Consider the following 26,887-nt stretch of genomic DNA (forward strand, 5'->3'; position numbering starts at 1 on the left):
ATACAGTATATTTTTTAATATCAAAATAAAAATAACTAAAACTGAGTATTTAATAACAATATTTATTTGCCATTTTTTTTCGTTTTCCGTTATCTAACTTTAGTTTGCCTCAACTAAATGTAATGAAACTTATAAATCTAGGAAATGTGTAGAACATATTGTTGTTAATTGACCATGTTGATTTGCCATAATTTATCACATTCACACATATTCATTGCAAAAACATCTTCTTTTTCATAAGTGTCTACAGGAGCTTGTGTTTCCGTATCTTTTCTTTAAAGAATCATCATGATAGCTTCTGTTCCCTTCACATTCGAGACATAAATGAGATCTTCAGGAAAATATCTGCTTTTTATATCTTAATCTGAAATAACAAAACAAAAAATATGCTTTGACATAGTTTGACATATTTTTACAAGATTGTACATACTGAAATGTCTTCCCTGCTTTATGGTCATGATTGAACTTTCTGTTGCATGTTTCAATCTGAAGAATATACCACAATTAGTTCCTAAAACATATACACATGTATTGACTAAATTTTTCTTCAAACATGATTTTTATTTATTTACTAATCAAGGTGAGAGTAGACAATGAAAAATAGATAAACATTTATAGATTACCGTAGCTTCTCAACTTTAATTTGATATCAACAAAATGTATTGTGGCAATTTCTCAAATATCAGTGGTGGATCCAAGGGGAGGGTTCCGGTGGTTGGAACCCCCCTTTTTTTGAGACGATCAATGCACTTGAATGGAGACATTTAGTTTGAACCCCCCCTTTAGGAATGTCTGAATTCACCCCTGAATATAATACAGGTTACCCAATCATCACAGTTGGTTGACCATTATGGATAAACCATTTCACAGATGATATCGGATGTTTCTTACTTCGTACCTACAATCCCCTTTCCTTTTCATGAATGTGACCTACCGAAATAGACTATATATATATACCAAGTTTGTAATAACATGTGCAACACAAAGGGTGCCACATGTGGAGCAGGATCTGCTTACCCTTCTGGAGACCCTGAGATCACCCCCAGTTTTGGTGGGGTTTGTGTGGCTCAGTTTTTAGTTTTTAATGTTGTTTCTAGTGTACTATTAATTGTCTGTTTGTCTTTTTCATTTTTAGCCATGGCGTTGTCAGTTTATTTTCGATTTATGAGTTTGGATGTTGCTATGGTATATTTCACCCCTCTTTTTTTTAACAGGAGGTTAATAAGCTGTTATTAGCAATGGATGTTAGTAGCCATTTAATTCTTTTAAATTAAAACTAGTCTTAAGTACTGAACCATGTTTGATTGAAATATTTGTAGATGCTATAATGACACACTTCTTCAAACATCAATAACAGTTATAATCATACCTTTGCTGACTTCAGCATTTGGTTATGTCTTCAGTTTCTTTTCTCATCTGTCATAGTATCAATATTATATATGTAGCATACCACCATATTGATGCATTCTGTATTACAAATAGGTACTCAACAGTTTTATCGTAGCAATCTTTTGGTGTTTTTTTTATCAGGAACTACATGTTCTATATTCTGGAAATCTTACAATGCATGGAAAAGCTGAAATTATAAATTAGGTAAATAAATTTTAATTAATATGAAACGACACAATCAGCTTTTTTAATGATAAATGTGTACTAAGTTTCAAATTGATTGGACTTTAACTTCATCAAAAACTACCTTGACTTAAAAAACTTTAACCTGAAACTGAGGAAACACTTTTAATTTCTATGTTCAGTGAACCATAAAAATGGGGTCAAAAGTCTTTAATTTTATTTTAAAATAAGAAAGATCATATCATAAGGAACATTTGTACTAAGTTTCAAGTTGATTGGACTTCAGCTTCATCAAAAACTATCTTGACCAAAAACATTAAACTGAAGTGGGAAGAATGGATGGACAGACAAACAAACAGACGAAAGGATGCACAGACTAGAAAACATAATGCTTCTCTACTATTGTAGGTAGAGCATAAAAATTCATAAAAGAACTAGCAAAAAAAGGCACCAACAAAAAAAAACAAATCTAAAGTAATTGTCCATTAACCAGGAAACCCTTGTTTTCCCTTTTTGTTGCTCCTAATTCATAAACAGATTGAGTCATAACTCCAATATTCCAACCCTTACTATCCTTTGTGGTGTGGAAACTTCAGGCAATTCTATAAACTGTACTACAAATTATTGTCTGGACAATAGAAAATTGATTATTTGGGCCCCTTTTATACCCCTTTTTCCTACACCAAAGGGACCATAAATTAACCCCCAAATCAATCCAAACCTTCCTTTTTGTGGTTTCAAACTTCAAAGATTTATATTTACTTATGCTAAAACTATTGGCATTTTTTTTAATTAAACTTAAGTTATCATATATAACTTCAAATAACTGATTTTTACTGAAGTTATATATATGTTGGTAAATTTCAAAATCACATCTTTAAGGTGGAACCCAACACTTGAACTAAAATTAATTTGGCTCGTTTAATTTTCTTAAAATTTTGACAAAGTATTTACTTTGACTCTTTGACAAAAATATAATTTTTTTTTTTTTTTGAACCAACCATTTTATCAGAAAAATTACACTGGTTATATAGCAGTTTGACAAACACTCATTTTGATCATTGAAAAGCTTAATATCCCTTTAACAACACAACGTAATTACAACGTTTAGCTGACTTTACAGAGTTATCTCCCTGTGGTGTAAGGTACCACCTTAAAAGTTGTGTGAAATAATTCAAATATAACTTTTGGATTACCTCCCTTACACAGCTTTCAAATTGTCTTGACTATCCTTTAACCAGAAAAATGATTGTTTTTCATCTTTTTTGCCCCTTATTCGTAAATGGTTTTATCTATACCCTCAGCCAATCCTAACCATCCCATAGTAGTATAGAGGGGTATAATTTTAGAAAGATCATACATGTACACTTTTACACAAGTCATTAACTTAAAACTACAAAAATGCTTGTGTTTGGCCCATCATTCATGACTGTTTGCCCCATAACCCTAAAAATAAATTCCAACCTTCTTCTTATAATATTTAACATTGTGGTACAATTTCAGAGGAATTGAAATACTTATACACAACTTATTGTCCTGAAACTAGATAAATACTTGTTTTGGTCCCCTTATCCTAAACCTTAGGGACCATAACCCCCAATATCAATCCCAAGCTTCCTTTTGTTGTTTTAAACATTGTGTTAAAATTCTATTCATTTCTATTAACATGATTAACTTATACTAAAGTTATTATCTGGAAACCATCCGTCTTCGAAAGATGCTCAGCTGACCACAAAGACGATGTGATACCAATATAATTATATGATTGCAAAAATTTTATGATTGTATAAAAAGGTATTCTAGACTTTAAACTAGAGGCTCTAAAGAACCTGTGTCGCTCACCTTGGTCTACATGTATGTGAATATTAAACAAAGGAAGCAGATGGATTCATGACAAAATTGTGTTTTGGTGATGGTGATGTGTTTGTACATCTTACTTTACTGAACATTCTTGCTGCTTAAAATTATCTCTATAAATAATGAACTTGACCCAGTAGTTTTAGAGGAAAATGTTAGTAAAAATTTACAAATTTTATGAAAATTATTAAAAATTGACTATAAAGGACAATAACTCCATAGGGGATTAATTGACCTTGTTGACCATTTCAGTCATGTTGACTTATTTGTAAATCTTTCTTTGCTGAACATTATTGCTGTTTACAGTTTATCTCTATCTATAATAATATTAAAGATAAAAACCAAAAACAGCAAAATTTCCTTTAAATTACTAAATCAGGGGCAGCAACCCAACAATGGGTTGTCTGATTCATCTGAAAATTTCAGGTCAGATAGATCTTCACCTGTTTAACAATTATACCAATTATACCCTTGTCAGATATATGCTCTAAATGCTTTGGTTTTTGAGTTATAAGCCAAAAACTGTATTTTACCCCTATGTTCTATTTTTAGCCATGGTGGCCATCTTGGCTGGTTGGCCGGGTCATCTGACATATTTTTTTAACAAGATACCACAATGATGATTGTGGCCAAGTTTGGTTTAATTTGGCCCAGTAGTTTCAGAGTTCTAGAAGATTTTTGTAAAAGTAACAACGCCGGATGCAAAGTGATGGGAAAAGCTCAGTAGGCCCTTTGGGCTAGGTGAGCTAAACATTACTTTTTTTCTAGTTTATAACTGAGTGAAGGCAATATCATATATATATACCCAATAAATCATCAAATTCTAAACATATTTCTATGTTGATTAAAGTGAAGCTTTTTATTGTTTGATGCAAATTTTATGTTCGGAGAGCATTCTACAGCTATTTTCCAGTATTCATTTAGGAATTACTTGATCATCAAAAAAGCGGTGTTTAAAATATAATACAGGGGACTCATATTCATTTTACCTTTATTTCGTGCTGCTACTTTTGATTTTACACAGTTAAGATGGCTCAGACTTATTCAAAGTCTCTATCAGAATGCTGTATTATTTTAATCTTTACAAAGAGTACCTCAAATTTGTCGAAAAAAATAGGGGTTCCAGACCATTTAAGCTCAAAATTTTACTTTAAATAGGTACAAGCATGTTAAAGGGACCATTTTCAATGAAATGATAGGGAAAATAGAGGTGCCGACATATTTTTATGGGATATCAAATAAAAACTGTCTGTGATACCTCAGGTGTGACCTGGTCCAAATCTGTAATGTACAAAGCTGAAATATAGCTTCAAATATTAAGCAAATACAAGGACTTATATATACATGTATGCGTCCCTGGCAAATACAAGGGTCACCAATTTAGAAAAATAAAAATTTTGCCTTAAAACCCAAATTTTGGAGGGAAAATGGTGAAATTGGGTGAAATGTCAATTTGAGCCTTTAGCAGACCTGTACAGAAATTGCTAACAAAACCACATAGAAGCACATTTCAGAGATGCAAGTAAGAATTGTATAGCTTAAAATTTATAAAAAAAAACATAAATATTTAAAAGTTTTTAGGAAAGTTAATTGTTCAATAACATGTAAATTATTCTCACTGATTTTTGTGATAATCGTCTTTTGATGGATCAATAATAAAAAAAAAAACTTTTTGTTTTGATTTATAAGCTAGTAGTCAGTTTGGAATTAATAAAAACAATGATGTCATGGATGTATGAACTGTAAATCACGAAAACAGGAATTTAATACAAGGATTTACAAGTTCGTTTTAAATTACATTTTGTATATTCTGAGACTTGTATTAAAAAACAAATTATTTTGTTAAAAAATAGCAATGAAGATAAATTTATACATTGTACTCCAGTGTTCTACTATCATGACAGTGACTAAGCAAATAGGGGAAATAATAAATTGGTTGTGGCAATACAAAAATTCAGCAAATTTTTCAACAAACTTTAACATGTAATGTTCAAATAATTAACATTATGCCACTGGAGTATAAAAAAAAAAAATCAGAGCAAATTGATCCAGGGCGAACAAGTACAAGTGTGAGTGATAAATTTGTCCTGGTAAAATATGTCAGGGCGGACAAATATTACTATATAGTATAAAAAGTCCATTGTTACAAAATTTACTAGTATATATTTAGTCCGATATTAGTTATATATACGTCCCCAACCAAATTTTCCTAGGTAATCATGTCCTATAAAATCCTATAAAAGATTCAATTACTTGCATTTGCAAACTTAAATCTTATGTTTTAGTAATTTTTAAGAGTCACATAGATAAATTTTTGATAAAATTTATGTCCCCAGACTATTAATTTTCCCACAAAGTCATGTCCATGTCATTAGAAGTCCTAGGTTTAAATGTCTTTGCCTTTAATTTTTAAAAGTGAATATGAATGTAATATGTTTTAACATTGTTATAGACCAAACGAAATAGTTGTGTATCAATCTGTTACAGCTAATTTCCTAAAGCATGTAGAGCAAGATCGACTTAAGTTAGCTTGCTTGCTTTGTATTTAAACTGTACACTCATTAGGATAATATCCAATTAAATTCAAATATTAAATATACAGGTTAAACTATGCCTATATATATTATATTATATATATTATATAAAGATGACCATCATGTCAATCATATTTACAAAGCTTGTATAAACAATTATACAAACAAAGAAGGCAAGCCAACCAAAGTTTTGCATTACATGCATTAGGAAATTAGCTGTAAATAAAATTTGTCTCCAGACTAATTTTCCTAGGAAATCATGTCCATGTCATATTTTCCTAGAAAATCATGTCCATGTCATTAGTATTGAATTCCTAGGTAAAAATGTCCTAGTCCAAATAATTATGACAGCTTGAAAGGCTATTATATTTTTTTTCTTTGACGCCTTACTTCGACAAACTATAAGTAAGGCGTCAAAGAAAAAAAATATAAAAGCCTTTCAACTTACAAGACGTCATAATTTGACGAAGTAAGGCGTGAAAGAAAAAAAATATAATAGCCTTTCAAGACGTCATAATTATTTGGACTAAAAATGTCCATGTCTTTTATTATAAAAAATGTTATAAGCAAAGGATTTTCTAAGGGAGACAGGGAGAAAGGAGGTAGGAGAAAGGGGTGGGAGAAAGGGGGTAGGAGAAAGGAGAGGAAGGTTGGGAAAAAGGAGAAGTTGGAGAAAAAAATAAAATATGATTATGAAGAAATAAAATATCTCTCTTTTTTCCGGTAAATTAAAAAAATAAAATAAGGAGAAGAGGGGTAGGAGAAAGGAGAAAAGAGGTGAGAGAAGGAAAAAGAGTATATACGCATAGGACAAATGTCTTGTTCTCCCTACCAGAAAGGTCTGTCTGCACAGAACTTGATATCATCTTTTAGGAAAAGTGGGATATATCCTTTTAACCCAAAAGCTGTTGACACCAGCGAACTTGCTCCGGCTACAATTTACCCCACAGCTACATCAGATGAAGCAAGTACAATGAATAATGCACATATTTCACAAGAAGATGACAACACTTCCTCTTCCTCTCAGCAATTTAACAAAGCTGCCACTCTTACAATACAACAATTCGAAGCTTCATCATCAGCCCAAAAGGAACAAAATATCTCATCAGATCAAGATGAATCAAATAGTCAACCTGTGCTTACTCTAGTTCCTCCTGAAAACAGGTACTCTGATGCCATTCAAATATATACCGCAGAACCAATAATTGAATTAAACACATCAAACAACACTTCGAATATAACCACATGTACAGTTAAGAGTTCTCCATCTAGATTCCTGCTAAAAAGATCTGTTGTTTCAGTTGAAAAGACAGAAAAGAAACGGAAACACTTCACAATCACAGGAAATTTAGGAAAAAAGAAAAACATGGATCATCTGAATCTGTCAAAAAAGAAAGGAACTTTTAAACCACCCTATAAAAAAGCAGAGGCTAAGACAGTTGAAAAGGAAACTAAAAATCAAAACAAAGCAGGAAAAGATACCAAAAAGAGGGCACCTGTAAAAAGAAAAAGTTCAACTGTGATGGAAAAAATTGAAAAAAAAATTAAATTATCAGAGGATGATGTTAATGCAGGTCTTGGTACATCTGGTTTAAACAAGGATAAAGGAGGACCAATATGTTTAGAGGATTCATTAACTGACAGTGATCAAACCGATGATGACGACGGTGAAACTTGCTGTGTTTGTAATAAAAAATCTCCCTCAGAGATCAGACAACTAGCAGGAATTGTGTTTGTCAAATGGGCACAATGTGACAATGATAACTGCCGTCACTGGACACATCTCCAATTCTGTAGTGATGTTAGAGTCTTGCGGAGAGGGGATACTTTCTTTTGTCCACATTGTAAAGAACAGTAAACTTTCCAATATACAGAACACTATTCCAAGAACTGTTATTCTGATTAAAAAAAACCAACAAACAATAGATTTAGAACTGTTTAATATTAATGTAATTTTTCTATTTATTCAGTTATAGTAGATTTTCAAAAAGTGAAACTTTGTGAAATATTTTTTTCCCACTATTGACATCAAAATAGAATTATTAAAAATAATTTCCACAAAAGAGTGAAAGTAAAACAAAAATTTGAATGAGATTTTTTTTTTTTTTTTAAATTTAGAAAAAAAAATCTTGCATATTGGACTTTTCAACACTTTTCATCTTGTCAAAAATATTTTGTGAATTTGTCCTAAATAAAATCGTGTTTTGCTGATCTGTATTTCTTTACTAGAATATTAGCGTTATTTGATGCACAAAATAAGGTGCATTAGTATTCCAAGTTGTCCTCCATACTATATTTTACCTTTGCACCGGAAAGACGTTAATAGCAAAAACAATGATGGGTGGTGATCACCGATTTTCGATCATTTATTAATCTGATAAAACTTGACAAATGGGTAACATATTATGCACCATTGAAGAGCTAAATATCTGAATTTTATTTATTTCAATCATATTTGTTCCCTCTAGTTCGACCGGCACTTTGGTATAATGATTAACATTTTGACCACCGGAATGGGGTTAACCCAGTATACCCCCTGTCCTCCCCCTCATATCTGCATTTTCAGATTCTTTTTTCGCTTGTTCTATTAAAATCTTACCACGTAAATTCCTTAACTCTCTTTTTTATTTAATTGAATGTTGATTTTGTTTGCCTTAAAACAAACTGTTTTTCCTGTGAATAATTTTCAATCTCCTTGCTTCTAGTATGAAAAATTTGAAAATCATCTTTGACAGACGACGCGAGCACGAATCGCAATCTGTCAACAAAGTTCTAAATGCACATAAAAATAGTCCGCTGTCGAGTTTTAGTTTGATTTAGAATGACAAGACATTTCATCGTTCTTTGTAGAACAAACCATGATATCAATACACATTTGTATTTTATTGATCTTTCTAGGGATGTTGCGACTTTAATAATAAATATTCGTGTAGTAATATGCCCTAACTTTTCTGTAAGAAATGAGACCGTAAAGGCAGAGCAAACGAAACTTGAGGATGAAGATGAAGATGTGTTGATAAGATCTGAAACGTAAAATGCATAAAACTTAAATTTTCTCGGTAAAAAGTCACTTACTATTATTTCTCTTTCAAAACTGCCATTAAGGAAACACGCATTAAAATACCCGTTTGGAAAAAGGGGGGTGGGGGAGGTCTCAACGGAAGATTCCGGGAACGTTCGGCCTGATATATAATATTTAGCCGTCATGTTAAGAATGTAAATTATTTGAATTAATATTGGAAAGTTTGTTGAAATGTTCGCCGATTATGGCCTGATAATTTTTTTCCATTGATTTGTGACTAGGCCTAATAAACTTTTGAGCTGCAAAAACAAAGTTTCTTTTAACGGAGCTATCCATTTGATTTTAGGGGGGGGGGCTAGGATAAAATTTGAAAAAATAGGCAGGGCAGGAGTTTTGAGTAAAAAAAAGGCAGGATGACACACTTGCCAAAAAAAATAAGACAATTTTGGTAAAAAAGTCAGGATAAACTAAAAAAAAAAAGGCAGGACCAGAGACATATAATACAATGTATTATATGTCTCTGGCAGGACCGAACACAGTGAAAAATAAAAAGGCAGGACAGAGATTACAGTTAAAAAAAAGGCAGGACAAAATTTTTCATCCTAGCCCCCCCATAAAAATCAAATGGTAGCTAAATGGAGCTACCATTTGATTTTTATGGGGAGGCTAGGATGAAAAATTTTGTCCTGCCTTTTTTTTCAAATTTTATCCTAGTAATAATGATACAACTGATACAAATCAAAATATAGAGAACAAAAATCACAACTTTTCTAATACATCCCTTAATGTCCCTATTACACATAAAGAAATCAAAGACTGTATTAAGAAGTTAGAAAAGGGAAAATCTGGAGGTCCTGATTTGATAATTAATGAATTTCTAAAGGTGTGGTCAAACACTCTAGTTTTATTTTTGACCAAACTTTTTAATAAGATACTTAACTCAGAAAAATTCCCCAAAATTTGGAACATTTCTCTATTGACATCAATTTATAAATCTGGTGACCCATGATGGCATCTGATTGTGGGAACTATAGAGGTATAAATCAAAATCAAATATATTTTATTGTCAATTAAAGACGCCCATTACAGGCAGAATAATCACAAGTTAAATTTGGTACAATGATTACAAAATGATTACAATTATTTGAATACAATTAAATCAATGATTACAATGAAAAGACAAGAAAGACACACTAATGATCACTAATGTGCATTCATAAAATGTATCATGTTTCAACTTGACAAATACAGTGATCCTAAAAAAAAAAATGAATATAGGAAACTAAATTTAGATATTCTGGGTTTTCCCCTGGTGTTTTTATGATCCTACATTTAAAATGAGAAGCTTTATAAATATCTAAATTTCTAAATTATGCCTCTGTCTTTTTACAGTAAAATATATAAGTACACTAAGTTTCTAATAGTTGTTTTCGAACAACATTTAAATAATTAATTAAATTGCTTACTTGATTAAAAATGTGACTATCTTCATTGGACATTAGCCAAATAAATTGTGATTGATAGTCTAAATTGTGAAAGTTTTTGTAACTTTTAACTATGTTGGAAATAATGGAAACTCTCTCATTTTCCAAAGATGAACATTTAAGTAAAAAATGGAGTTCATCTTCCACTTCTTTTTTACAAAGATTACAAATTCTATCCATTGCCTGAAGTCCCCTGTATCTGCCTCTCTCTATTTCTAAATCATGATTACTAATTCTGAATTTTGTCATCTGAATTCTCAGATTCCTATTACCTATAGCCAAATAAGGTTCAAAATATATATTTCTCTTAAACAGTCTGTATGTTCTAAGTTTATTTCCAAATGACATATTTTTTCTGTCATCGTTTAAAGATGAATACCACAACTTATTATACTTTAATTTAAGTTTGTTTAAAATAAATCTTTTCAAGTTTGATTTCATATTAAAAACTTGTGATAAATCTATGTCTTAATATTTTGCTAATGAATTTATAGAATTAAACCAACTTTTCTTGCTATGGTTTGATAAGGATTTTGATACAAGGAGAGCTTCAGACAATAATTGGTCCTCTGTACTTGTTAAACGTTATAAGTACGAAAAGGATATCTCCCAAGCTCACCTATCACTGCCATATTTGTGCTTCTCTTTCCTACTCCCAGTGAAAATTTACATATTTTAGAATGAATTGATTCAATTTGCAGTTCTTTACATAATTTTTCAAAATAACAATCTCCTTTTTCAGTTAACTTTTTTGAATCTAAAGCACCCCAAATTTCACTTCCGTAAGTTAAAATTGGTTTAACTGTGTGGTCAAATATATGAAGTAAAGTTTTAATTTTGGGTTTATGACCTTTAAATATTTTATAAATTTTAAAAAGAGCTTTTAGTCCTCTTTTATATAGATCATGTTTAGCCTCTGTAAAGCTTCCAGAGGCACTAAAGTTTATTCCTAAATATGTATACTGTCTAGCTTTGTCAATAGGACAATTATTTAATTTAAAAGATGAATGATTTATTTTTCCTGTACAGTTGAAAACCAAACTTTTTGTTTTTTTAAGGTTAATTTCTAATCCCTGTTTATTACAGTACAGACACAACTTATCTAAACTATTTTGTAAGCCTTCTGCAGTTTCAGACAGCAAAACTACATCATCAGCATATAATAAGCAGTTCAACTGAATTGAATCAAGTTGAACTGGGTCACAAGTTTTATCAAATATTTCAGGGAGGTCATTAATGAATAATTTAAAAAGATAAGGGCTGAGATTATCCCCTTGGCGAACCCCTATATTAGATGAGAAGGAGTCTGTCATGTGAGATTTGCTCATTCTCACATTCAACTCGGTCTTTTTATACATGCTTTTAATAACATTATAATATAAATCACTGATGCCATATTGTCTTAGTTTATAGAAGAGACCCATATATGCCAAACTGTATCAAATGCCTTTTTGAAATCGACAAAACAAGAAAAGAGAAGTTTAGGGCCCATTTGAGTATATTTTTCTATTAATGTTTTGAGAACAAACATATGGGAGCTTGTTCTTTTTTTCTTGCAAAAACCAATCTGTTCTTTACATATTATATTTCTCTTTGATAAAAAGTTCTCTAGCCTTATGTTTAATATTTTTGCAAATAGTTTTCCTAGTGCACTTCCAATGGTTATACGCCTATAATTTGAGGGGTCATCAGTAGAACCACTTTTGAATATTGGCACTATAAATCCTTTTGCCCACATAGTAGGGAAGGAGCCAGTTAAAAGAATATGATTAAATAATTTTTTTAAACTTGTTAATAGAAATGACTGGCTACATTTTAGCATTTCATTTAGGATCATGTCAAAGCCACTTGACTTCTTATTTTTTAATGTATATATAGCTGTAATTATTTCTTTATCACTAATTTGGAAGTCAAGTTCTGAGAATATTTTTTCCTTTTCCAATTGCTTAAATCGATTAATAAAATTGTTATCGGTTGCATTAATTTTGCTTTTATTTAGCTCTTTAAAATAGTCAAACCATGTATTACATGGAATGTCTGGAGATTTAGATTTCTTTGTATCTTTTGATAAATCCTTTAGTAAACTCCAGTATTTATTAGGGTTATTTTCATGAAGGTTGTCAAGTTCATCCATTATACTTCGTCTAAATTCCTTTAATTTCTGTTTTCTAGTTTTTCTGTACAATTTTAATAGTGAAAAATAAGATGTCCTAACAATTGGATCTTTGCTAAACTTTTTAAGGAGTTTTTCCTTACTATCTAATAAGCATAACAAGCTGTCTTGGTAAAGTCTTTACATCCATTTTACAAAAACAACTTAGTGATTTTCTTGAAACACATAATTTATTTTTGTCAAATCAAGGTGGTTTTAGAAAAAAATTACAGAACTGTAGATCATGTCTTTATTTTAAAAACAATAATAAACAAATATTTGTTTAAATGTAAAAAGAAACTATATGTGTGTTTTGTAGATTTTAAAAGGGCTTTTGACAGTGTCTGGAGATCAGCTCTGTTCTTAAAATTACAAAATAAAGAAATACAAGGCAAATTTTATAATATACTGCATGACATGTACTCTAATACCTTATATTCATGTAAATATCAAAATATGTTTACCAAGCCTTTTCTTGATAATCAGGGTGTCAAACAAGGTGACAGTTTAAGTCCAACTTTATTTACTGTAAATTCAGAAATTATTGCGAGGTTTTGATTATTGCTAAAAATGCGACAGACTTGTAAACGCAATAATTCTAACTCGCATTTTAAAATCATTGATATGAATTAAACAGGATTTTTCTCAAAATCATTTTAATTAAAATCGCATTTAAGTCTAAAATGACAAAATCGCAATAATAAATGCACGCAATAATTTCTGAATTTACAGTAATATATTTGTTGATGACATAGAAAAATACTTAGTTACAAACTTAACTAGTGCAGTAAATTTAAATGGTCAAAAAGTGAACCATTTATTGTATGCTGATGATTTATTATTGATATCAGAATATGCAGATGGTCTCCAGAACTCTCTTGATTCTTTACAAAAACATGGTACTGAATGGAAACTGGACTTGAACCTTAAGAAAACAAAAATTATAATTTTCTCTAAAACTAAAAGTAAATTAAAAAAACGTTTACTTTTATTACAGTTCTAATACAATTGAAATTGTTGATTGTTATAAATACTTAGGAGTTGATTTTCATAGCTCTGGAAAATTTATACAAGTAGTGTCAAGCCTCTCAGATAAAGCTAAAACAGCATATTTTGCATTGAAGTCAAAACTACCATACATATATAGTGAAAATTTGTCTGTTAAGACTTGGCTCCAGCTTTTTAATTCAATGATAACTCCTATTTTAACTTATGGATCAGAAGTATGGTTATCAGAATTCAAACCAAATTTTGAAGCATTTATAGACAAAAGTACATTAGACAAAACACAAAACTCCATATTTAAAAACATACTTGTGGTTCATGGAAAGTCTTCCAATCTAGCAGTGCGGTGTGAATTAGGCACTTTACCCATTCGCATTAAATGTTATCAACTTATGTGTAAATATTATGAGCGTCTCAATAATATTGGTGAACAGTCTGGTGGTCCGCATGAAATTTTCAAGGCTGCTTAAGCCTTTTGAAGTGGACAAAACTCTCACAAATAGAGAAAATTCATGGTCTTATAAACTATCTGAATTAATGAAATATATTGCAATACCCTTTAAAAAGCATTGTAATAGTAATTTCAAACAGAAACTAGAAGATTTCTACAAAAATAAAATTATATTTTAACTTTCTAAAATAAAAGATGGACACTGTGGTAAATTAACTTATATTTTTTAGTAAAATTTAAACAACAAGAATATTTAAATTTTAATATTCCTAAATACCTATAAACCTTTCCTCCATAATGACGCCTTTTGACGCCACCCCCCTTATTCAATAATGACGCCTTTTGACGCCTTTGTAGTACCTCAGTTGAAACACTTTGACTACAAAGTGTCTGCAGTTGACTTAATAAAATTGGTATCCATTATGAAAAGGAATATCATAGGAATATATATATATCCGACTCAAATTTATTTGATGAAATAGTTGTTTTTCGCAATGCTTTAATACTTAAAAGCATATGTTCAGCATTTTATCAAAAAAATCCTATGCGAATCAAGTATGCAAAAAAAAAAATTTCAATGGAGGAAAGGGTTAATTGAAAAAAACTCACTTAATTAATAATAAGAATAATGCACACTCATTAGCAATAGAAACTGGGAGGTATGCAAGACCAAAAATACCATCTAATGAGAGATTTTGTAAATTTTGCACAGGAAAAATTGAAAATGAGATTCATTTCTTGATTGAATGTCTGCAATATAACAAAATTAGATCTAAATATAAAATTAATGATATAAATTTAAATAATTTGGATGAAAATTTTACCAAAATGTTAAATCCTATGTCAGAAAAGGAATTAAAATCTATTTGTATGTATATTGAAGAAGCTCTTGATTTGAGAGACCACCATACCGTTTCATCAGATAATAATCCTTGACAGTAGTTTGTCCATATACATATATATATATATATGAATATCTTATATTGTGTGTTTTAAGTAAATATATGAAAATCTAGAATAATACTGAAATATAAGTCTATGGTATCAATATCAGTTTATAATGTATTTGTATACATAGAATTGGCTTGACTTGTTCCATGAATCTTTATTTCATTTGTGTGTTGTTTTAATATTATTAATTATCTGTATTTGGATCACACCTCTGTTGAGCTCTTTCCAATAAAATATTGAATTGAATTGAATAAACAGGAATCTCGGGAGGGAGCACTTCCTATACATATAAGGTGTCAGCTGGGAACAGTATATTTAATACATGTACACATGTTCCCAATGCATAGTCGGATCCTTGCCCCCCCCCCCCCCCCCCCCCCCCCCCTTTCGTGGGAAAAAATGGTTTATCAGGGGCGGATTTATCATTAGGGAGGGGGCCTTCCCCCCCTTTTTAGCTCACCTGGCCCAAAGGGCCAAGTGAGCTTTTCTCATCACTTGGCGTCCGGCGTCGTTAACTTTTACAAAAATCTTCTCCTCTGTAACTGCTGGGCCAAATTAAACCAAACTTGGCCACAATCATCGTTGGGGTATCTTGTTAAAAAATTGTGTCTATTGACCTTGCCTTGAAATTTTCAGATGAATCCGACAACCCATGGTTTGGTTGCTGCCCCTGAATTAGTAATTTTAAGGAAATTTTGCTGTTTTTGGTTATTATCTTGAATATTATTATAGATAGAGATAAACTGTAAACAGCAATAATGTTCAGCAAAGTAAGATTTACAAATAAGTCAACATGACTGAAATGGTCAGTTGACCCATTTAGGAGTTATTGCCCTTTACAGTTTGTCATCTCATCTACTCTCAAACCACACAACAAAATTTCATGAAACCTTTTCAGAAAATAAGGACATACTATGTAGTTGTGCATATCAACGGGAAATTGCGATTCATTTTTTTCCCTAGGAGTTACGCCCCTTTGAACTTATTTACTTCAATGTTCTACCGCAACAGTTTGTTATGGCAACTCCTCTCAAACCACACAACAGAATTTCAAGAAACCTTTTCAGATAATAAGGACATACGTCGGATGTAGTTCTGCATATCGACGGGAAATTGTGATTTAATTTTTTTTCTAGGAGTTACGCCCCTTTGTACTTATTTGCTTCAATGTACTTCTGCAACAGTTTGTCATCTCAACTCCTCTGAAACCACACAACAGAATTTCATGAAATTTTGTAGATAATAAGGACATACTATTTAGATGTGCATATTGGCAGGAAATTAATTTTTCTTACACTAATTTAATTTCTCCAATGACAATGTGGGGACGTGGGGTATGTGAGTGTGCTCACTAAGGTTCTTTAATTGTATTTAATGATAATACATAATATATATATACATGTAAAGGTTGAGGATGAACACAGATGCGGCCACTTTCATTTTTTGACAAAAACCATCAGAAAAGTTACATTTTTTGGCAAATTCAATAGATTTTTCATACGAAAGCTTGAATCTGAGCGTTTTTAATGACTAAGTCAGTCAAAATCTTTCACATTAACTAATTGAATCAATTGAAATAGACAGTTAAGAGTTTAAAAAGTGTCCAAAATCTTTCGTTAGATGAATTTGAAATTTGAGGCCAAAATCGGAACCTTACCTATACTCCTTTTATTTGTTACCTTAAGTTGTTGTTACTTTATCATATGGTACAAAAATAATTTGAAAAAATCAATTTTTTATGGCCTCAGATGAATTGTAAAATGTAGATCATCATTAAAATTGCTCAAAATTATCTCCCTTTGGTATAAAAATGCCATTTTTGGAACTCATCTGTGACCTTTATTTTTTATTATTATTTTCAATTAAGCTGTTCTTAAACTTAACTATTGTAAAATTTGAGCGATTTCTGTAATTAAGTTCTCTTATTTCGGTATAACCTCTATTTCTGCTATTAGTTCAACAGAATAAAGGTACCTTTACAAAAATGTATGCTTCTTTCGAAGGCAGGTTGTGAACAGTGACCCCATTTAAAGTACAAGATTTAAGTACGTTTATCATTTTTACAGAAACAATTTTTCCTTGTAGATGTTGCAGATACATTCATACAAATGATGTTGAAGAAACAAAGAGAAAAGGAACTTGGACTGTACCAGTTTGTTTGCAGCTTCTGAGGTGAAGTATACTTATTTAAATGTTTTGTAAAAATAAGAAGATGTGGTATGATTGTAAATGAAACAACTCTCCATGAGAGACCAGTGAGACAAAAATTAACAACCATAGGTAACTGTACATCCTTCAACAATGAGCTATACAACGTCAAGGACTTGAAATTACCAATGAACAACTTAGGGCCTGATTTATTAACAAAACATTGAACAATAAACTGTTATGATATACAGCAACAAACTACTGAATTACAAGCTCCTGAATTGAGACAGACACATGGAGTTTGTAAAACATTAAAAATGGTTGCTGGCACGAAACCCTCCTTCTAACCTATGACAGTGGTGCAACATTTCAACTAGCAAACTATAAAAATCATTTGAAAAGGGCTTAATTCTAAGATCAATACAAAGTCAAAGCACAATAAAAAATCCTGAAAACAAAAAAACATGAAATACACATCTGAGATTTATAGCAGTTACTGAAAGCATGTTCTAATAATCAATATTTTATCCTTGTCCTTACACAATGGCCTGAATTTCTCTTAAGGGCATACCGTACAGTTTTGATCCTGTATTTACAAGTTCGTGAAAATTTGCATATAGGCTATTTTTTACCTGATTAAATCAAATATGTAATAAAAAATATACCTTCATGTGCTACTTTTTGAGAAAAATGAGGTCGAAATTTTGTATATTTGCTCAAAATTCAGATATGTGGCCGTATTTTCTTCTTTCTAAAAAAAGACATATTTTTTTTGTTATAAAAGATAAACACAAATTGTTTTTTGTTAAAGTCATATGAAACGAGTGAGTGGTGAAAAATAATGTTTGTCCAATTCTTGAACCAATGGATGTATACATTCATAAACTTAGTCCTATGTGCAGGATTTTATCATTATTTTCGCTAATAAATCATAGAATCGCCATTTTTTTTCTCTCTCTGTTTGTTATGATTGAACAAATATGGCTGCTCATTAAATGCCGTGATTTGAAGCCGAGTTTAACCGGTGACATCCCATTAGTCCGACAACCATTATTCCGACAGCCCATTACTCCGACAGCCCACTATTCCGACAGCCCATTATTCCGACAACCCATTACTCCGACAGCCCATTATTCCGACAAATTGATGCGTTTTTTCTTCTGAGTATGGTTAAATTTTCTCTAAAAAGACCAACTCCATTCTCTATGTAATTTGTGGTTGTCCCATTTTGATTACAATTATTTTTTCCATGCGGGATATTTGTCTCAGTATATTGGAGTTGATACGCATGCTAATAGCAACTGCTCAGTCCTTACCCTCGTCCCACTTTCGTTTTGCATGTCTAGGTACTTTATTTATCTTTATATTTCGTTGTTTGTGTGTCCAATATCAGTCTGTGCTGTTCTAGGTCGCTTTTTTTGCATGTGTGTCTTGATCTACCTTCTTTCACTAGATCTTCGGTTCCCCCTTTTCGCGTATAAGGGGAGTGAGGTTTCCCCACTATTAACTACATAAATAAATATATCGGAGTTTTATAACATTTCCCACCCTATTTGGTCGCAACACTTTCTACCCCTTGTGTCACTCATCTGAGTTTTATTTAAATTGATTTTGTCACAGAAATAAGGGACTAATGTGGCCGCAGTCAAAATGAGAAAATCAGAGACAAATACATACCCAGATCCTAAAAAATAAGATGACAAATAGGACGAAATATGTGCACAGAAAAGATGAGCAATTCCAATTATGAATACGGTATCATGTTCGGGAATGTGAATCCACGAAATACGGAGACAGTACACAGCACTTCCAATAGCGATCGATCAGACATAGTCTGAGAGATGAAATTTTATACATTTGTAGGGATACCGATTTTATGTCCTGAGCTTATTTTAAAATCTAGAAAAATATGTCTCTTTTATTATGGTTGATGGAGATGCATGAATGATGATTTACAACAAAACTTATACGAAAAACAAATATGACGGACATGAATATTGCGGCAACTTCTACCTAAATATTCATAAGGAAAAGTGCATGTATCGGTTCAGTGACTGTATATGTCATAGAAATATACAGTCAACGCATTTTGACTGCTCAAATAGAACGAGTGCAGTATAAAGCCAATAACAAACTAGAAAAATCTAAGACAATGTGTGACATTCTTGTCCCCCTTGTGTCTTTGTCAAATTGTCTTATTTTAAAAACTTAGTACATTATGTGTTTTGTTGGAAACTTGACACTTATTTTTCATTTAAAGATTGTTCTCAAGAAGAAAAAAATATTTAGATATCATTTATTTTAAGAAAGGTAGTTCTTATATTAATTCAGAATCGGTGCTCTTCCATTACATTAAGAATTAAAAATGCTAAATAATCAAAAAATCTTATTGCTGTTAAAGTTGAGGATGACGGTCATTTTTCAATCAAATGCTCACTTCATAATTATTTGACGGAGGAACTCTTTCACCATATTTCTAGCACGTAAGAACTTTAAAAAGTTAGATAAATGTGATAAATTTTCGATGTTAACACAGGAAAAGTTTACTATTATGGAGGTGAAATGATGATTACATTGTTAGTTCTTTTGAATTATGTAGTACATGTCTTGATACTGACTGTTATTTGATATCAATATGTTTGTTGTTTTTTTTTCTATTTTTTCTTGGCTCCGATTGTGACTGAGGTTTATATGAGGCTAATAGTGCCATAAAGATAATTATATCATATAAGTATTGTAATGTCTTAATTTTGACCCAATCATTAGACCGCCGCCTCGAAAAAAGTGGGGTTATACTGTTTTATCATTGTCTGTCCGTCCATCCGTCAGTTCGTCCGTCCGTCCAATAAACATTTTCGCTGCATCTTTATTCATGAACTACATCACAAGGATTTCTGAGAGGTTATTTGAAGTCGGCTATATCGTGTGATGCGTTTTCAAATTCATTACTCATTACATGACAGCCAAGTTGAAAATTTTCGTCACATTTTTCTCAGGAACTACAATACAATGATTTCTGAAATTTGGTTTCAATGTTTATATAAGTCAGTTATACTGTGTGATGGTTTTTCGGATTCACAACTCAAAAACTTCCTGTCTACCGAAATTTTTGGGCGGGGGTATCATCAGTAGCTCGTACCATCAATGGTTGTTCTTGATTTATATGCTCTTTAAAGATCCTTTAATTTGGAAAATGAAATATTCTTTTCTTTTATATTCTATACACATATTTCGAATTGAGTATATATACAGTATTCGAACTACCTTAGCCTTATGTTATATAAACGCCATTATATGGAGTTATTTCTTAAAATATGTTATTACATATCTAAACGTAATAATACAGACAGACAAATTTAATTTTACCCTGATACCCTGATACTTGACTTAATAAGTGTCGGACTTATGGGTTGTCGGAGTATTGGGCTGTCGGAGTATTGGGCTGTCGGAGTATTGGGCTGTCGGAGCAATGGGTTGTCGGACTATTGGGTTGTCGGAGTAATGGGTTGTCGGACCAATGGGCTGTCGGACTAATGGGCTGTCGGAATAATGGCGTGTAACCGTCATACCGATTGTCACCTTATAGTAAACAAATCACAAAAAGCATGGGTATTGAGCACGTGTTTAACATGTATAATCAGATATTTGTTTATTTCAATGACAGATCCATGCGTATTGTGGTCACCGGATTTTTACGAGGAGGGTTACGCTCGGGTCACTATGCATACTGAAAATATGTCGGCAAATTGCTTGCTGGCAGCAAGCAATTAAAAAAAAGTACTCTTCTTCTAAATGTGGACAAATTAAAGAATTTTCATCAGAAAAAAGTATATGTACATAAGTTGTTTAATGAAAACTAACCATTTAGTTATAAAAAACATATGCATATTTTTTTTTAATTTGAGGTTTCTTATGACTTTAAATAATCGGTAATTTCTGTATTTTATAAGTATCCTAAAAAATTATGCATTTTTTATTCCGAAATAACTCGTATTTGTCAAATGTTCATGAATTGAGGAAAAATATGTCAATTAGGCATAAAATAAAATATTGTTTGTTTCCCCAATCCCGACCGACCCTGCAAAATTGATGCTACTCATAAAATTTTATTGTCAAAACTAAGTCAAATATTATTTTATTCATTTTGGATTTTCAGGCTTGTTGGATCATCCGATAATGTTCAAGTTTTAAAAAAAAATAAAAGTATTTCCCTACCTACCTACCCACACCTGGCTTGGCAGGGTCGGGGTTGGGGAAACAAACAATATTTTAATTTAGGCCTTATCAAAATTAAAAAAAATCCTTTATTTACAGTTTTATAAAATTTGGGTCACATAATCTCCCTGCAAATTGAAAGTCAAACAAATTGCTGTTTTGAAAAATGGGGTTCCATGAACTCGTTTTCAAATAAATTCAGTTTGAATGATAAAAATCAGTCGAAAAATGCATTTTTCTCTGGTATGTTAAAGTTTGATGTCGCGAAAATAACATTTTGCATTAGCAACGTCATTACCTCCTCTGTAACTGTATTGTATGCCCTTAAAAGCTAACCTAGACCTATAAATGAATGATTATAGCCATCACTTGATGTCATCTAAACAAATAACATATAGATGGAGAGAAATTTTAGTTTAAGTCGCAAAAATGATCAACAAGAAAAGATCATCAAATAAGTATCATGAATGGTTGAAATTGTCAGTCAACTCCTAATTATTTAATAAATTAGCCACAGAGTTTTTTGTACGGTCTAGTTTTAATTAGGATTTTATTGTAGATAAAGGAGGTAAATTTCCTCTGTTGACAAAAAAATGGTTGAGGAGTCGGAAAGTTTGACTGAAGATTAAGGATATCAAATGAAGGTAAACATAAATTTAAAGTAATGTTTATATTTGTATTAATACATGTACCTCGAGTATGCATCAACGATGTTTTGGGTAAGATGGTAATAACTGTATGTGAAACAATAAAATTTGTTTAAAGTGGGCAGTACATGTATATTAAAACATACCATCAACATTAGCACAACTAAAAATGCAATCATAAAAGCATCTGCAAGGTTTCATAGAAATCTGTGAAAGTATGACACAGTATCCATGGTATCAGTTATTTGATGTCCATGTCATTCAAGGTGGATATTGTGTCATTGGCAATAGACAAATTTCCTATTTACATGTACCCACTTTAATCGGAACAAATTTGAGGGAAGTTAACTGTTTAATGCATATGCCATTATGTTTTCTATACATGACTAAATCATCAGAAAACAGTAAACCTTCCGCCAAAATTGCACCATTTATATTTTTGAATTTATTTCTTTCGGGTGTTTGTAGTGACAGAGTACCAAGATGTCTTTCCACAGAGAAGGTATTAAAACCTGTTGAAAAAACATAGAATCCGAGTCAAAAGTTGATAATGTGAAAATAGACTATTATACCACATCATCTTATTGTCGAGCCTGCAACTTTTGTTGCAGAAAGCTCGACATATATATAATGTTCTGGGGGCCAGCAGCGGAGTTAGCTGAATTCTTAAAAGCTTTATATTTTAGAAGGATGAAGACCTGGATGCTTCATACTTTGAATATATACCAAAATGCCTCAGGTTACCAAGTTTCTCTCCGTCACATGTCTAATGTCCTTGACCTAATTTTCATGGTTGAGTGTCTACTTGAAAAAAAGTTAAGATTTTTTATACGACTGCAAAAATTCAAATTGGTTGTATATTGGTATATATGAGGTTGGCGTCGTTGTCGTTGTCATCCGAAGACATTTGGTTTTCACACTATAACTAGTAGAAGTAAATAGAAACCTATGAAATTTAAACACAAGGTTAAAGACTAGAAAAGGAAGTTTCAAATTGATTTTGGGAGTTTTGGTCCCAACAGATTAGGAGTTAGGGGCCAAAAAGGGCCCAAATAAGCATTTTTCTTGGTTTTTGCACAATAACTTTAATAGTATAAGTGAATAGAAATCTATGAAATTTTAACACAAAGTTTATGACCACAAAAGGAAGGTTGTTATTGATTTTGGGAGTTTTGGTCCCAAACAGTTAAGGAATGAGGGTCCAAAGCCAAAGGGTCCAAAATTAAACTTTGTTTGATTTCATCAAAAAATGAATTATTTGGGTTCTTGTATATATGTCAAATCTAACCGTGTATTTAGGGTGCAATCAACAGTTTTTTTCTATGACGTCATATTTTGAGGGACCATCTATAATTGACCCTTAGTGGTGTTAATGTTAATGAAGATACTTGTATAAAACTAGATATCATTAGAATCATATGTATAAGTTTGTGATAAGGTCAGTTCAAGGGGAACCATTAGTGGTAGGCCAATGTTAATTGGTGTTCAGTTTTATAAACATTAGCACATCTCATTTCCATGGAGAATATTTGGCCCTGTCCCCTCAGTCATGGTCTATTGACTTTAAAACTTTTGCTTAGTTTACATGTATTAGTGTGTGATAATATCAGTTTAAGATGAACTGCTAATGTTAAGTCAATGATATTTGGTATGCAAATTTATTGTCATTTGAAAGTGTTGTTTTCATGGAGATTATATAGCCCCACCCCTGATCATGGTTCATTGACTTTGAAACTTTTACATAGTTTAAAAGTAAAACTTAATGTTTGTGTTTAGGTTCGTTTAAAGGGAGCTACTTATTATGAGTCAATGGTAATTGGTATGCAGTTGTATTATATTTATCATTGGCACATCTCATTCCATGGAGATTGTTTAGCCATGTACCTTCAGTCATTGTTCATAGACTTTGAATATTTGCATAACTTACATGTTAAAATATTGCTATTTAATTTCAACATTGCATTATCAAAATTACATGAATATTTGCATAACTTACATGTTAAAATATTGCTATTTAATTTCAACTTTGCATAATCAAAATTACATGAATATTTGCATAACTTACATGTTAAAATATTGCTATTTAATTTCAACATTGCATAATCAAAATTACAAAAAAGGGATACATATCTCTGTGATAACAGTTTATTAAGTGTAAGTTCTTAGACCACATTCATTCTGTGTCAGAAACCTATCTTGTGTCAACTATTTAATCACAATCCAAATTCAGAGCTGTATCAAGCTTAAATGTTGTGTCCATACTTGCCCCAACTGTTCAGGGTTCAACCTCTGTGGTCCTATAAAGCTGTGCCCTGCGGAGCATCTGGTTTGTAAAGTGAAATTCTCTCTTATTATAAGTAATAGGATAACTATATTTGGTATGTGAGTACCTTGCAAGGTCCTCATGGCTGTCATACAGTTTTCACTTGACCTCGACCTCCTTTCCTGGATCAGTGAACAAGGTTAAGTTTTGGTGGTCAACTTGACCGTCAAGTCCATATCTCAGATACTAAAAGCAATATGTCTAGTATATTTGGTGTATGGAGGACTGTAAGGTGTACATGTCCAACTGGCAGGTGTCATCTGACCTTGACCTCATTTCCATGGTTCAATGATTATAGTTGAGTTTTTGTGGGTTTTTTTCTGTTTTTCATATACTATTTGCAATAGGTCTAATATATTTGGTGTATGGAAATAATAACAGAAAGATTGTTAGGTGTACATTTCTAGCTGGTATGTGTCATCTGCCCTTGACCTCATTTTCATGGTCAGTGGTCAAAGTTAAGTTTTTGAGTTTTTGTCTTTTTATCTAATACTATATGCAATAAGTCTACTGCTATAATAACTATATTAGGTGTATGGAAATATATTAGTTGTATGGAAGAATTATTAGCTGTATAGATGTGTGCCTTGTATGGTTCATCTCACCTTGCCTGTCCTTGGCCTCATTTTCATGGTTTAGTGGTCAATTTTTAGTTTTTTTGGTTAATGTTAAGGTTATGTTTCAATTGTAATAAAGCTTTATTTTAAGGACTACAAAAGAAGGCGAGACATTTCAGCGTGTGCACTCTTGGTTTTATATTAAACCCTAGAAAGAAGCTACATATTAATGTTAACTGCAAAAATACTAAAATCCTTTATTAATTAGATCATGTAGATACAGGAAATGAAAATATTTTGAATTTTTTTATCATAAAAATGGTTATGCTTATATATTCAAGTTTCACTAAATTCCAAGAAGGGTTTCCACAAATAACAATGACTGATTTTCAAAATGATCATCATGTAAAAATGAAGAGATGTGCTAAGATTGCCCATGAAAACTATCTTTATGAACAAAACTGTAACAATGACAGTTCAGTGGTTTGCTTTCAGCCTTTAGCAAAAATAATTACCATATATATTGTAATAAGCTATAAATAAAAGCCCCCCATTGTAAAATGTTAAACAATTAAAAAGTAATTAACAGCGTCCTGATCTTTATAAGTTCGAAGAATAAAATTGAGTCATATTATGGTATGATGTTGTTGTTAGCGATGTATGTCGACACATATGGTTTCCGGATAATTATATAGTTTAAGCGAATGGATATCCATGAAATTTTACACAAGGTTTAATACCAAAAAGGAAGGTTGGGTTGATTTTTGGGGTGATGGTACCAACAGTTTAGAAATTAGGGGCAAAAAAGAAGCATTTTTGTAGTTTCCAGACATTAACTTGTGTGCCAGTGTACTAATCTCTCTGAAATTGTTCTTCAAGGTTCCATATCACAAAGGGTAGACTGGAATTGTTTAAAGGGGTAATTGCCTCAAACGTTCAGGAAATAGGGGGTCAAAAACAATCATTTTTCTAATTTCCAGACAATATTTTGTGTTTAAGTGTATGGATTTCTTTAAAATTGTACTGCAAAGTACCATACCACAAAGGCTGGGATTAAGTTTTGGGGTAATTACTGAAAGGGGGTTGAAAAAAATTGGGGGAGGGGGATTTTTTTTCTCTCATAATTCTGATCCAAATCCAAATACAGACAGTCTATCATGCTTGAATATTGTGTCCAAACATGCACCAACTGGTCAGTCAAATAACAAGGCTGCGCTGCACATCATTTTCTTAATCATATTAATCTGACATGTTAAAGTTTGTACATTATGAAGTTACTGACCTGTTGATTTTGTGTATTTCAGATTATTATTGAAAAAAGAGCACTTTGAAGTACTAGGAGAATTTGAAAACATCTTGGTGAAATAGTCTGACTGATTATGACAGAACATCAAAAGAAATGACGAAAAATTACACATCTTATCAAAATAGCACTACTAGAAACTAAAAGCTACTTGCAATTTTCACTGGTTTTGAGATCAGTAACAGTCTCGACAAGGAAAGAATTTAATGAACATGATTATGATGCCTCTTGATAAATATAAAAACATATTGACTGTAAAATAATTACCAGTTACCAATTATATCTGTTGTTTACAAAATTTGTTATTTGGAAATATCTGTTGAATGTTTTGAAATTAAAATGTGTTAACTTAAATGATTTAAGAATTGAAGTCTTTAAATGATACAAAAGCAAGGATACATGGAATGATTGCAATTGAGACAACTACTAGCCCTGCATAATAGGGCACTGATGTAAACAAGTACAGGTCACCTGAAGTCTTCAACAATAAGCAAAAGCCTTAATTTAAAGATCGTTATACATGGGTTTATTAAGTCCCAAGATAATGGTATCTCCATCATTTGCTGTCAAATTTTTGTTTGTATGTTTCTGACATTGAAGGTTAATTAAAATAAGCCCAGCACAACTAATTTGTGAACTTTTAATTTCAAAAGAGAAAGCTGATAG

The 26,887-nt window shown here is 31.6% G+C and overlaps 2 long non-coding RNA genes across 2 annotated transcripts; one reads left to right on the top strand and one right to left on the bottom strand.

Annotated features, from left to right (window-relative positions):
- Positions 1 to 83: 83 nt before the first annotated feature.
- Positions 84 to 8,668, bottom strand: LOC134698938 (uncharacterized). Its single transcript, XR_010103506.1, has 3 exons — positions 8,563 to 8,668; positions 1,370 to 1,576; positions 84 to 364 (listed from the first exon to the last, which is right to left on the bottom strand). It is a non-coding gene; the product is annotated as an uncharacterized LOC134698938 (long non-coding RNA).
- Positions 8,669 to 8,921: 253 nt separating this feature from the next.
- LOC134698983 (uncharacterized) lies at positions 8,922 to 26,575 on the top strand. Its single transcript, XR_010103514.1, has 4 exons — positions 8,922 to 9,022; positions 17,114 to 17,200; positions 21,951 to 22,035; positions 26,223 to 26,575. It is a non-coding gene; the product is annotated as an uncharacterized LOC134698983 (long non-coding RNA).
- The last annotated feature ends 312 nt before the right edge of the window (positions 26,576 to 26,887 follow it).

This window comes from Mytilus trossulus, unplaced genomic scaffold, assembly GCF_036588685.1.
Source record: "Mytilus trossulus isolate FHL-02 unplaced genomic scaffold, PNRI_Mtr1.1.1.hap1 h1tg000024l__unscaffolded, whole genome shotgun sequence".
In the NCBI taxonomy this organism is placed as follows: Eukaryota; Metazoa; Mollusca; class Bivalvia; order Mytilida; family Mytilidae; genus Mytilus; species Mytilus trossulus.